Source organism: Equus caballus, chromosome 10 (assembly GCF_041296265.1).
Source record: "Equus caballus isolate H_3958 breed thoroughbred chromosome 10, TB-T2T, whole genome shotgun sequence".
Taxonomy (NCBI): domain Eukaryota; kingdom Metazoa; phylum Chordata; class Mammalia; order Perissodactyla; family Equidae; genus Equus; species Equus caballus.
In genome coordinates, this window is record NC_091693.1 from 6,669,941 (window position 1) to 6,683,139 (window position 13,199).

A 13,199-nucleotide genomic window follows, 5' to 3' on the forward strand; every position below is an offset into this window, starting at 1 on the left:
GCCCAAGGTCACACAGCTAGTAAGTGGCAAAGTCAGGATTAGAACCCAGGCAGCCTGGCTGGAGAGTCCTCACAGAGCTGTGGACGCACAGAATCACACCAGGTACCCAGTGGCAGAGCCTCATGTTAAAACTACCCTCCGTCCAATGACTCACGGGATGTTTATTGAGCATCTCCTGACGCCAAGCTTTGAGCCGAGTGCTGGGCTTTGCAGAGAACGTCCTGCCCACGGTGCTTGTGCTCGGTAATCAGACAAACAAATATTTAACTGCAAATTGTGAGAAGAACATGAAGGAAATAGGGAACTCAAGGAGAGAGGCAGAGGCAGGAACCTGACTTACCCGGGCTACGGGAGCAGGCTCGCTGAGGAAGGAACGCTTGAACCGAGACTAAAGATGAGGAGACAGCCGGGAGCCATCTAGGTGAGGCCCGGCGAGCACAGAGCCCTTCGGGTGGGAACAGGGTGACTGTGAGGGTCTAGCCAGGAGGTGGTGGGGAGGCTGGAGCGAGGTTAGTGAGGGAGGGTCCGTTCACGTAGGGCCTTGTAGGCCGGGGTGAGGCGTTAGGATTTTAGTCTAAGGGCAGTTGAGGGCATCTGAGGTTTGGTCATGGGAAGGGCATGGGCAGGATTGAGCTGTAAGAAGATGCCCCTGGCCGCTAGGTGGAGGGTGGATCAAGGGGGAGACCAGGATTAGAAGCCCAGGGAGGAGGCTGGGGAAGGGACCTCGGGGAGACGAGGAGAGGGGAGCTGGGGGGAGGGGTGCTCCTGTGGGGACACAGGCTGGGGAAGGAGGGGTCCAGCCGAGGCCCATGGCTCTGGCCTGGGGGTGAGGAGGCCTTCCCGAGATGGGACCCCAGAGGAGAGATAGGTCAGAGGAAGTGCTAAGGCCAATCTAGGAATGGGGGGCGTGCAGGGGAGACACTGGGAGGCTGTGGGGCAACTGGGTCTTGGAGCTGATTGGAGAGGCTGGAATTAGGAACCGAGATGAGGGTGTTGTCAGGTAGAAATGTAAACTGAAGCTATGGGATGTGAGACAGCGTCTGGCAAAGGTAGGGAGAAGAGCGCGGAGGGGAGGGCAGGGCCGGGACCAGGCGCTGGGAGCCACACTGTTAAAGAGGAAAGCACAGCTGGGGAGGTGTGAGAAGAACCAGGAAGGGGGAGGGGTGCTCAGGAGGCGGAGGCAAAGGCAGCCTCATGGGGGAGGGCAGCGTGCGGTGTTTGTGAGTGTCCCCAGTGCCCGGCCCGAGCCTGGCACACAGCGGATGCTTCACCATTTACTGAAGGAAGGCACGGATGGCGGAGTGGAAGGCAAAACTCACATAGATTTTGGATACAAACCGTGAGAATTTAAGGGCTGCATTTGACGATTAGGGCAGCCAACTTCCCCGTCTGGCAGTGAAGCTTGAGAAAACGAGAGTTAGAAAAGGTATTCTTGGATGGAGAAGAATGCAAAAGCTCAGGCTGGGGTCCAAAAGCCGAGGATGAGGGATGCAGGCCTCTTGATCCAGTCATCCGATCCAAGAGTCGAAATCCCGAGGGCATGGGCCTTTTTTGGTCAAGGTTCTTACAACGTCCAGCCAATAAGAAGAGAACCCCAGGCCGCCGAAGCGGAACGTGCGAACTTAACCGCTGCACCACCGGGCCGGCCCCAGGACCAAGATTTTTCTAACTTCATTTTTGATTTGCTTCACGGGCATTGAGTATTCCCTCTACGCAGACATTTGACCTTGTATATTTAGCTTTGCCCTCGGTTTTGTTCCTCCCTAGGTGGCATGTGACTTACATCCTTCATATCTGAGTAAGTTTCTTGTATTGTTTCTTTGATAATCTCCCGTGTTTCTCCCTCTTCTCTCTCTCTGTGATTCCTGTTCCTCCTGGGATGATCTCCCGATGTTCTTAGCTTTTTCCTACTCCTTGCCTTTCTTGTTCCATCTTCTGGGAGATATTTTCAACTCCATTTTCCAAAAACTTCTCTTGAAATTTTTATTTCAGCCATCACATTTTTCATTCCAATGGGGTCTTTCCTGTTCTCCGAGTGCTCCATTTTCACAGGCTCCTATTCTGCATCCGTGGGTACATTATCTGTTCTTCTTCTTTGAGGATATTACATTTTTTAAAGAAGTATTCTTTTCGGCCTTCTGCATCATTCATTCTCTCTTTCACTCCCTTCTTTGCTTCCTTTTCATTTCTTTGTTTTGGACTCCGTGCTTTATATATTAGGGATTTTCATAAGTTACTATATTTTCATACTTAAGAAGCACCAGATGTTGCCTGGAAAGCTCTGTGTATATGCCAGGAACTTAGTGAGTGGTGGGCTTCGCTGTAGTTTTATCGGGCTGGTATTTGTCTGTCTGTGGCAGACCCCTAAAAGTCAGTGCTTGTGGGTGTTTTCCTGGGCTGGTCGGTTTCCCCAGATGGGGAGACTCCAGCTGCCACCAGAGGATACAAGCCTGGTCCCCAACATCCTGGAAGGGGAAGAGGATGCTTGGGAGCTCACAGCTTGTTATCTCAACTGTCGTCAAGTGACATTCCTGCCTCCCCCAAGCTAAGCTGACCCCTGTTCCAAGGCCTGATCTAGGCTCAGCCCCTCCAGGAGATGAAACTTGAGCCTTCTGTCTGCATGGGGTGACAACTATTCCGACTCTGTTGGATGGGACAGGCAATCTGGGGAATCTAACTGCCCCTTTTAAGATATTCCACCTGTGTTTCAGTTTCGACCCCCACGCCCACCCCGGCATGACTGCCCCACAGTCAGCCCAAGATCAGGACATGGGCTCTGCTGTGCCTGAGCCCCTCCACCACACTGTTCTTGCTCAGCTCCTGCCTGTGGCTCGCACATCAGCTTTGTCAAGAGTGCTGACTCAGCTACGACTCAGATCTCTGGTCTCCGGCTCCCCGAACCATACAGACATTTCTTGTCCTCCTTGGTTCTCTTTGTCCTCATAAGTTTATGCCTTTTAAAAAAATTCCTTTACTGTTATTGTCTTCAATACTCCATGTTATCCAGAAGTCTTTCCTGTCATTTCCAACTTGTAACAGATTCCAGACTGACCACTTCTCTCCATACGCACCCATTCTCTGCTGGTCCAAGCCACTCTGACCGCTGGAAGATTTTGGCAGCCTCCTCATGGGCGTCAACATTGGGACACCTTCCCACCCTGGAATTTACTCTTCACATGGCAGTTACAGAGATTTTTGTATTTTTGCCTTTTTTGATGGATGGATTACTCATGTGCAGTAGAGTGCATAAAGTGTACTCTTCTTGAGTGTACAGCTCGATGTTTTTTCTCGTGTATTTACACCCATATAAGCACCCCCCAGATCAATATATTCCACTTCCTGCCTCTGTATGGTTCCCTAATGACCTTCCCAGTCCATACCACCCCAAGAATTTGCTGCTATACGGGCTGCTATAAACACCAATTAGTTTTGTTTCTTCTTGAACTTGATAGAATGGAATCATGCAGTATGTACTATTTTGTGTCTGGCTTCTTTCACTCCTAATATTATGTGAGATTCATTCATTTTGTTGCATGTGCCCACAGTTCATTTTCTATTGCTGTGTAATATTCCATTGAACAAATATCCCCAAATTTATTTATCCAGCTTATCCATTGATGGACATTTGGGTCATTGACAGTTTTGGACCATTATGAAGTAAACTGCTATGAATGTTCTTATATAAATCTTTTTGTGGATATGTATGTTCATTTCTCTTGGTTTTATATCTAGAATGTAATTACTGGGTCATAAGATAAATGTGTGTTGGGTTCGTCAAACACTTTTCCCAAGTGCTTGTACCATTTCATCTTCCCGCCAAGTGCTGCTCACGTATTTTGCCCATTTTTAATTGAGTTTTTAATCTGTTTATTATTGATTTGTAGAGGTTTTAAGAAATATATTCTCGATATGAGTCCTTTGTCAGATATGGCCAATTTGCTTTTTATTTTATTAATGGTGTTTTTTTTTGATCAGCTGAAGTTTTAGTTTTGATGAAGTAAAATTTATTATTTTTATAGGGTGTGTATCCTGTTTCATCTTTGCCTACTCTTAGGTCATGAAAATACTATCACACTACTTATAGAAATTTTTCTAGTTTTAGCTTATACTAACACAAATTGATATTATATATGGTGTGAGGCAGGGGGTCAAGTTTTATTTTGTTTTCGTATATATATCCAGTTGTTCCAGCACCTTTACTGAAAATAACTTCTTTACCCCACCGAAATGTATTGATGACTTTGTTGAAGATCAATTGACCTTATATTTGTGGATCTCTTGCTGTACTCTGTCTCTTCTGCTCTGTTGGTCTGTTATCTGTCCTTATGCCAAGACAACGCTATCTTACTAACTTCGCAGTACTTCTTGAACATAGCAGAGTCAATGCTCTGATTGTGTTCTTCTTTAGGATTGTTTTGTTTACTTAGGTCTTTTGCATTTCCCCTACAAAATTTATAACTGCCTTGTCAAACCTGCTGGGATTTTTATTGGAATACAATTGAATCTATAGATCAATTTTGGAAAAACTAACATCATATATAAATTATATATGTTTTCTCTCTGGATTTTTCTGAGCTTCCTGAGTCTATGAGTTAATGATTTTTTCATGATTTGGGGAAATTTGTCAGCCTTTAGCTCTTCAAACATTGACTCCATCCTGTCCGGGATCTCCTCTACATCTAGGACTCCAACTATAAACTCTGTTAGACGATTCAACAGTGTCTGTTATGTTCTTTCCTTCCTCTTCCTCCCTGTGTTTCAGTCTGGATAATTCTTATTAAATTGGTTTTGAATTTACTGATCTTTTCTTCTGCATGCAGGTTGCTGTTAAGCCCAGCAAAACACTTCCTAATTTCAGATACTGTATCTTTCAGCTGTGTGTTTGGGGGCACTCCAGATTTCAATCTGTCGCACCGCTTGGCCTTGAAAAGTTTTGCTGCTTTCTGTCTCCCCAGAACGGTCCCTCAGTCACAGGCCAAGTCCCTCATCCACCTGTGCCAACATTTGGCAAAAATCCCCAGAGAGGAGGAAAACTGCTGATTTCTGCTTAGTTAAGATGGATCCTTCACTCACTGGAATTTAATTTCTTGAGATTTTATATTCATAGCTCTTAGAGTCCTTTAAAATATGAATTTTTAATTTATCCTTTTATCTATAATTGTTATGGAAGGAAAATGGCCTGCCATGACATTCTACGTCCTGCAGGTATGGAATTTTGACCTTTTAAGATGAAAATCAGATCTTGCACTTTCCTGATTAATGTCTCCAATGACTTCCCTTCACACTTAACACCCGAACTCCTTGCCGTGGACACACCATGACCTCATGGTGCGGGTGATCTGCTTCCTGTGCACAATTCCACGTTCTTAACATGTGCCATGGCTGTCCTCTGGGCGCACTGGCTTTTTTCCTTTTCCTACTCTTTCTTACCTCAGGAAGATGACACTTGCTATTCTGTCTGCTTGGATCTGTTTTCTCGCGCTTCAGCTCAAATCTCACTTCCTAATAGAGGCTTTTCCTGAACATATTATCATATGTGTCTCCTCCCATCCCCCAACCTCTCTGTTTTATTTCCTTTATATTATTTATGATGATCCGAAGCAACCTTGTTAATTTGCATTTTCCTATTTCAGTTCTAGCTCCTCTCAAGATAGCATGTATTTTGTGAGTCAGTGGCCTAATCTGTCGTGTTCAGCACTGAACCCTCAGGCCCTAGACCAATGCCTACAATGCAGAAAGTGTGCAACAAGGGCTGTTGAATGAATGAAAGGATGAAGCCCACAGGATACTTCCAGGAACTGCTGGTACATGGGGCCATGTAAGGGCATAGCCCACACACACCACCACATACATGCAGCCCCGTGGAAGGCATCATGTGTGCTGCTCTCAGAAGCACTCAGAAGTGCTGGCAGAGGGAAGACTTCTTCCACGGGGCAGGGGCAGGGCGCTAACATCCAAATCCAGTCCAAAGGTTCCCAGGGGAACAAGAAGGCCTTGTGGTACCTGGCACGGTGAGGGGCACAGGCATGCCAAAGAGGTCTCCTGGCTCATGGATTTCCGGGCGTTCTAAGCTGTCTGGTGTCATAAAGATGAACAGGTGCATTAACAGGCCCAGAAAGATGGCCATGGTGCTGAAGCCCAAGGCCAGCGTAGAATTTTTCTTTGCTCTGAATTTGTCTTCCAAACTGTTTGCTTTCTGTGCCTATGGAGGTGAAGACAGGCTGATGTTTTTCTAAAATGGGGCGAAATGGGGTAAGGGTCCCCTAGAGTGAAGCTGGAGGCCATAATCAAGATCAGGGGAAGGAGGATTAGGTGGAGGAGAAGAGGAAGCAACAGAGTGAGACGGTGCAAGGGGCCTGCAGGAGCATTAGAAGGCGGCACAGGGGGATCTTTGGAAAGAAGCAGGCTCAGGAGGATGGTGAACAGGGTGGGGACCAGCCCCAGGGTAGCAGGGAGGGTGGGATGAGGGACGGGCTGGGGCTAGCAACCAAAAGGGGGAGGTGGTTCCTGTGGCACCTGTGGAAAGGGGGACAAGGCAGGGTTGGGGGCGTTCTGGAGAGGGGGGAAAATGGTTAATCTCCACCCACAACGCAGGAGAACATGATGGCAGGTATTCCCAGAGGGAAGAAGCAGAAGACTGAAAAAATGGAGAGCAGCACATAGTCCTCTACAGGAACGTTGAAGGCCATCTTTTAGACAGGCTGTATCACCGTGACCTTGAATGCTGGGTCCCAGATGTCAGCCATGGGCTCCAGCAGAGAGGATGGTGTCTGCAGAGGGACCAAGAAGGGTCAGCAGAAGCCAAGTCATGGGGACCTGTAAAACTGATCCCACCAACAGGAGGGCACTGGAAATACTCGCCCCACAGTGACCCTGACCACTGTTGTGGGAAAACGAACCCTGTGACACCCCACTGACCCCATACAATATCCTCACTGGCACTATGACACCCTCCAAGTAACTCAGAAACACTGTGCACTTCTTCTGTCTCCCTAAACCTGTCTCTGCTCTCCAGTAACACACTACATCCAGGTCTGCCTGTGCCATCCAGGTAGTGAAGCCTGGTCCTAGAAAATTATTGAGAGCTGCCCTTTCAGTCTAAAGAGTGCTCAGTTTGGATGTTAAATTAAATGGTCACTTTGGCCTAGTCATTCTCAAACCTGAGCACACGTCAGAGTCACCTGGAGGACTTGGGCCCCATCCCCAGAGTTGCTGACTCCGTGGGTCTTGGCAAGGCCCAGGAATGTGCATTTCTAACAAGTCCCCAGGTGAAGCTGCAGCTGTGGGCTAGGGACCTCACTGAAGAACTCTTGCTTTAGGTTATTGCACACTCTCTGTACCCCTCTAACCATCTTTGTTGCTCTGATAATCCTCTCTCTGTACCCCGTGTTCCCCATCCTATAACTCTGTCCTCGTCCTGCTTCACTCCTCTCTCTGATCCTATGACACTCTGTCCCCCATCACAGCTCCCTGTCCCTATAAACCTTTCCCTCTCCCCCGTAACATCTCCCTGTCCCCCATAACTCCCTTTCCACTCTCCATAACCCCTCGCTGTCCCCCATGATCCCCTCCTATAACTTCTCTGTCACACACTTCCCTCGACTCTATAAACCCGTCCATTTCTTCACATCAATCCCTTCCTGTGTCCCTTCCTGAGACTGCAAAACCTCCCCCTGGCCCTTTCCTAATCCCCTCCCGATCCCACATACCCTGCTCCTCGTCCCCTAGAACCTTCTCTTGGTCTCTCATAGCCTTTTCTGGTCCCCTTCTAACCTGCACCTCGTTCCCACACAAATCCTTCCCTTTTGCCCAAACCATTCTCCTGTGACCCTACAATTCCCTCCTGGACACCCGGACACCCATCAGTCCCCAGTCTCTCCCATATTAACCCTCGCTATCCTCCCCGACCCCCTCCCTGTCCCCTTAAACTCCCCGCTCTTTCCGGATCATCATCCGCAAACCCAATTAATGCCACAGTCCTCTCATCCTGGCCCTGGGGCTGCCCAGGCAACTCGGGTCCGGGGGCGTGGCCTCTGTTGGTCACCACTTCATTGTGCTTGGCTGCCCTGACAAGGAGGAGGCGGGAGGGTGGTGTCTCAAGCGTTTAGAAGCAGCTTCTGGTTGGTTCAACACATTAAGGAGGCATTCCTTAGCCCCGCCCCCATCCCTGCCTGTCCTCTTGACTGATTCAATGAATAAAGAGGTGGGTTTCAGTTACTTATCTTTTGTTGTTGTGTTGACTCCAGTTTGAACTTGTGACTGGCTCAATGAGAGAAGTGGGCTGGCCTCAAGTACTGGCTAGTAAATTCTGGACTCATTCTTCAATTGATTCCATAAGTGCAGACGGCAAGAGGTAATTTTTTTTTCCACTGGAAAAGATTCTTTGAGCTATCATCTGTTCCCAATCTTCCTCTTCCCCCCCCCCCCCCCACAAAGCCCGAGTGCATAGTTGGATATTCTAGTTGTCTGTGCTTCTGGTTCTTCTACGTGAGCCACTGCCACAGCATGACAACTGACAGATGGGTGATAGGGTTCCATGACCGGGAACTGAACCCTCGGCTGCCAAAGCAGAGGCTCCAAACTTTAACCAGGCCCTCAGGGCTGGCTCGTAAATTCTTTTTACATGAAAGTAGTACATGCTTACAGTGTGACAGGCAGTGCTCTGCTCTTGAGGGCCAAGTGACGACCAAGAGACAAAGCTGTGGCTCTCTGTGTGTTCACAGTCCCTGGGGGAGATGGGAGTAAAAACCCAAATAAACAAACCAAATGATTTCAGAGAGGACCAAGGGCTACGGGGAACAACCAGGACATAGAAGGAGAGGTACTCAGGAGGGTGTCGTGAGGTGAGACGGGGGTTGAGGAGGTCAGGGAAGGCCTGTTTGGGGAAGTGGATATCCAAGCTGAGACCTTGGATGAGGGGCCAGCTACAAGAAGATCTGGGGAAAAGAGTTCCAGGCGGGGAAAACAGCACATGCAAAGATTCCGAGGTGAGAAGGAGATTTGTGTGTTCCAGAAACAGAAATAAGGGGAGTGTGGAGAGGCAGGAGGAGAGAAGGGGGAAGATGCTAGGAGTTGAATCAATCACCAATGGCCAATGATTTAATCAGTCATGACTGTGTAATGACACCTCCACAAAAACCCAAACGGATGGGGTTCAGAAAGCTTCCAGGTTGATGAAGACGTGGAGTTTGGGGAGAGTGGAGCTCTCAGAGAGGGCATGGAAGCTCCACACCCTTTCTCCATACCTTGCCCTATGCTTCTCTTCCACTGGCTATTTCTGCATTATATCCTTTTGTAATAAACCAGTAATCTAGTAGGTAAATTGCTTCTCTGAGCTCTGCAAGCTTCACTAGCAAATTAATCGAATCCAAGGAGGAGGTCGTGGGAACCTCTGATTTATAGCCAGTCGGTCTGAAGTACAGGTAACAATCTGGGCTTTTGACTGGGCTTCTGGAGCTGGAGGTGGGAGGGCAGTCTTAGAGGGGCGTGGGAGCCCTCAGCCTGTTGAATCTGATGCTAGGTAGATAGTGTCAGAATTAGCTGAATTGTCGGACACCCGCTGGTGTCCAAGAACAGCTCGTTGGTGTGGGGAATCCCCCCCACATTGGAACTGGTACCAGAACCTATTTTGAGACCTTCTACACTCAACTCAGACATGGAACTCAATCTCTTAGAAACAGAAACCAGAGTTTGTGTTCTCCCTACTTAATACCATTAAAAAAGAATCAGCTGAGTAAATTAGAAGGTCTAATTGGCTTTATTAAATGGCTCAAGAATCAAGCAGCATCCCATCTGGCAATTGGAAGGCAGCTCCGAGGAGATGAACAAAATGGAAGATTTTATAGGCAGAAGGAGGGCAAAGCAAGGAAACGAGAAAGGATTATTTCAGGCAAAGTTACCTTCCCTTAGGGGCCAGGGACGCAGGGGTTTTATCTGGCAGACACCTCACTGGCTGATCAGGAAATCTCAGACCGATTGGTTTAAAATTCCATTCCTGGGAGGGGCTGAAACTGCACTTAGGTTAGGGATTAAGTCTTGGTTTGCTGGGTGGGGCTTAGCACGGGTGACTCCATTTTGGGCCTGTTGTCTCTTTTTTAACACCCCAATGGCTTCACTTCACACTTAAAATCCAGCCTTCTTCCTGTGACCTTCCAGGCTCTCTGTGACCTGCCTCCTGCCCACGTTCTGTGCTTACTTAGTATCACTCCCATTGCTGCACTCCGGCCCCCCCTTGTCTTCTTTCTTTTCCCACAACCAGTCAGGCTTCTTTATGCCTCAGCATCTTTGCACTTGCTGTACTGCTTAGAACTCTCTTCCAGATTTCTCTATGGCTCTCTCCTTCTCTCTCTTCAGGTCACAGCTCACATATTAGCTCCCCAGTGAGGGCTTTCCTAAGCCACTCTGTCATGAGTCCCTCTTCCTGCTCCCCCAATTTGAGTCTGTTTTTTCGTAATGTTGACCAATGTCTAGAACTGTGCTGTCCAGGACAGTAGCCACGTGGGCCAAATTTAGTTTAAACTGATTATAACCAAATTAAATTAAAATTTTAGTTCTTCAGTTGCACGAGCCACGTTTCAAGTGCTCGGTAGGCACATGTGGCTAGTGGATACCATATTGGACAGAGTGGATTATAGAACTGAAAAGTCCTATTAAACAGCGCTGACCTAGAACTACCTCATTGCTTTACATTTTACTCTTTTTTCTGTGTCCTCTCAATATTATGGAAACAAATAGCTCATCTATCTAAATCAGCACTGAATCATTAAGCCTTAAAACAGTGCCTGGCACACGATGGTGGTTGCCCCATAATTGTCATTGAATATATGACTATGTATAAACCCCAAGATAGTTAGCGAAGTGAACACACAGGGGCGCATAAACACGTGTGCACATACACATACATACAGCAGATGAATGGAAAGCAGAAACCTCCTCATAAGCTTTATTGCTCTTAAAATGCTAATGGAGGAGGGACTTCCTCCAGCAAAGGTAGGTTACTGATGTCCAAGTTCAAAGACTCCAGGACGACCTGGGAGGTGCAGTTCATGACTCTCTGAGGGAGGTGAGCTTTCAAGATGATCTCACTTTTCTTGTTTCAAGACTCTGATTACAATGGTGCAAATGACCAGAAGAGTGCCCAGCAGGATGCTTGAGATGCTGAAGCCCAAGACCAGTCTGGAACTTATCTTTGCTTTCCTCTGATCCCCAAGGAAGTTGGCTTCCCGTGTCTGTGGGGATGAAAGCAAGCTGGTGGGAGTGCTTCCAAGGGAGATGGGGAGAGGTAGGGAGTGCAAGATCAGGAATAGTGGTGTGAGGAAGGTTAAGAGCAGGGTTCAGCCCCCTAGTGGAAAAAGGAAGAAAGAAGAGGGGAAGGATGAGGGAGTGGATCTGGGCAAAACACAGGAGGAAGAGACTCAGAGAAGGGCTTCCTGGGGAGGAGCAAGGGTAGCTAGATGGTGAAGAAGGAGGGAGTAAATCCCCAGAAGGAACATGAAGAGGACCCTGTGGAGGAGCAGGGAGGTGGGATGGGAAAGAGGAGGCAGATCTGGGGACAATGGGAGTTGGTGGTCGCCAGATGGTAACTACCTTGAGAGAGAACAACAGGGCTGGGATTGCCAGTGGAATGAAGAAGAAGAAGGCAATGATGGAAAGAAACAAATAATCCTTTTCTGGGGGATTCAAGGGCATCAGGATGACTGGCTGCGTTGGGATAGGCGGCTGCATCAGGTGGACCTTCTGCATTGGGTTGACCTGCTGCATTGGGTTGACCTTCTGCATTGGGTTGACCTGCTGCATTGGGTTGACCTGCTGCATTGGATTGACCTGCTGCCTTGGGTTGACCTGCTGCATTGGAGTGACCTTGAACTCTGGGTTCCTGGGGTCAGGCACAGTAGCCATGGACCTTGGCTTGAGGAGGAGATGCTGGAGTGGGTGGAATCTGCAGACAGGGGAAAGAGGGCCCAGAGAGGGGACGTTTAAGTTCCCAAGAAGTGAGGACCAGTAGAACCAACCCCTCTGCCTAGAGAGGCACTGAAAACAGAGTGCCCAAAGCCAGAACGCACCGTACCTCCAATAGCCTTGCTGGCCCTATAAGACAATTCAACCCTCCTCTATCCTCTCATAACTCCTGTCTGTACCTCCCATTACCCGCTCCGTGTCTCCCTCTAACTGCTTCACTTTCCTCCTCTAAACTCTCCCCACCCCCTCTCCGCACACACACACACTTAACTCTCCCACTCTTTTCCGATAACCCATCACAAACCTAGTTAGAATCTAGGACTTCCCTTGGTTTCTCAGTCCCAGAGGCTGTCCTGGCGATTTGAGTCACTGGGTGTGGCGTCTCTATTGCCTACCACTTCATTATGATTGGCTGCTCCGGCACAGGCGTGACTCAAGTGCCCAGGCCCGGCTTCTGATTGGCTCAGTGCATGTGAGGGGCGTTACCTAGCCTCTCCTCTTTCTTCCCGCCCTCTTAATTGATTCGATGAATGAAGGCACTGGGTCACAGTTACTTCCCCTTTTTGTTGTTGTTGTTCCCACTTTGAACTCCTGGTTGGCCCAACATATGGTGTGTGAGTCTCACTTGCAGGCTGAATCCAAGTGCAACGGGCAGATTTATTGATATTCCTACCTTCACCTGCTGTACATTAGGCCCAGGCGGGGCCCTGAGGACGACGTGGTGACTAAGGCAGACAAGACCACCGCTCTCCCAGAATTCACAGCCCATGAGACAGAAGGAGGAAGAACACTCAAATAAATAAATGGAACTATTTAATGGAGGACCAGGGGCTATGAGGAATAGCTGAAAGGAGGAGGGGGAGGGACTCGAGGGCCACAGGAGGCTTAGAGGTGGGGTTGAGTGGGCAGGAAAGGCCTCTCTGAGAAGGAACGCCTAAGGTACAAGAGGAGCCGGTCACCAGAAGATTCAGAGGAAAGAACTCCTCCAGAGGGAACAGTAAGTACAAAGGCCCTGGGGTGGGAAGGAGGTTGGTGAGAACAGGAACAAAAACAAGGGCAGTGTAGCTGGACTGGGGTTGGATCCAGATGCATAAACAGCACATACAACTGCACATATTCGAGCACATGCACAGTCTGCAAGCCAGCAAGTCCTCCTTATAATTTTTTCATTTTGAATGTTTTCAACATTTCCTTCACGTTAATAGCCCTGTGTGTGGCACTGGAGGGGACTCAGGGCAAGT

The 13,199-nt window shown here is 48.4% G+C and overlaps 1 long non-coding RNA gene across 1 annotated transcript; it reads right to left on the bottom strand.

Annotated features, from left to right (window-relative positions):
• Window positions 1-10,911: 10,911 nt before the first annotated feature.
• LOC138915887 (uncharacterized) lies at window positions 10,912-12,403 on the bottom strand. Its single transcript, XR_011422307.1, has 3 exons — window positions 12,263-12,403; window positions 11,587-11,938; window positions 10,912-11,228 (listed from the first exon to the last, which is right to left on the bottom strand). It is a non-coding gene; the product is annotated as an uncharacterized lncRNA (long non-coding RNA).
• Between the last annotated feature and the right edge of the window lie 796 nt (window positions 12,404-13,199).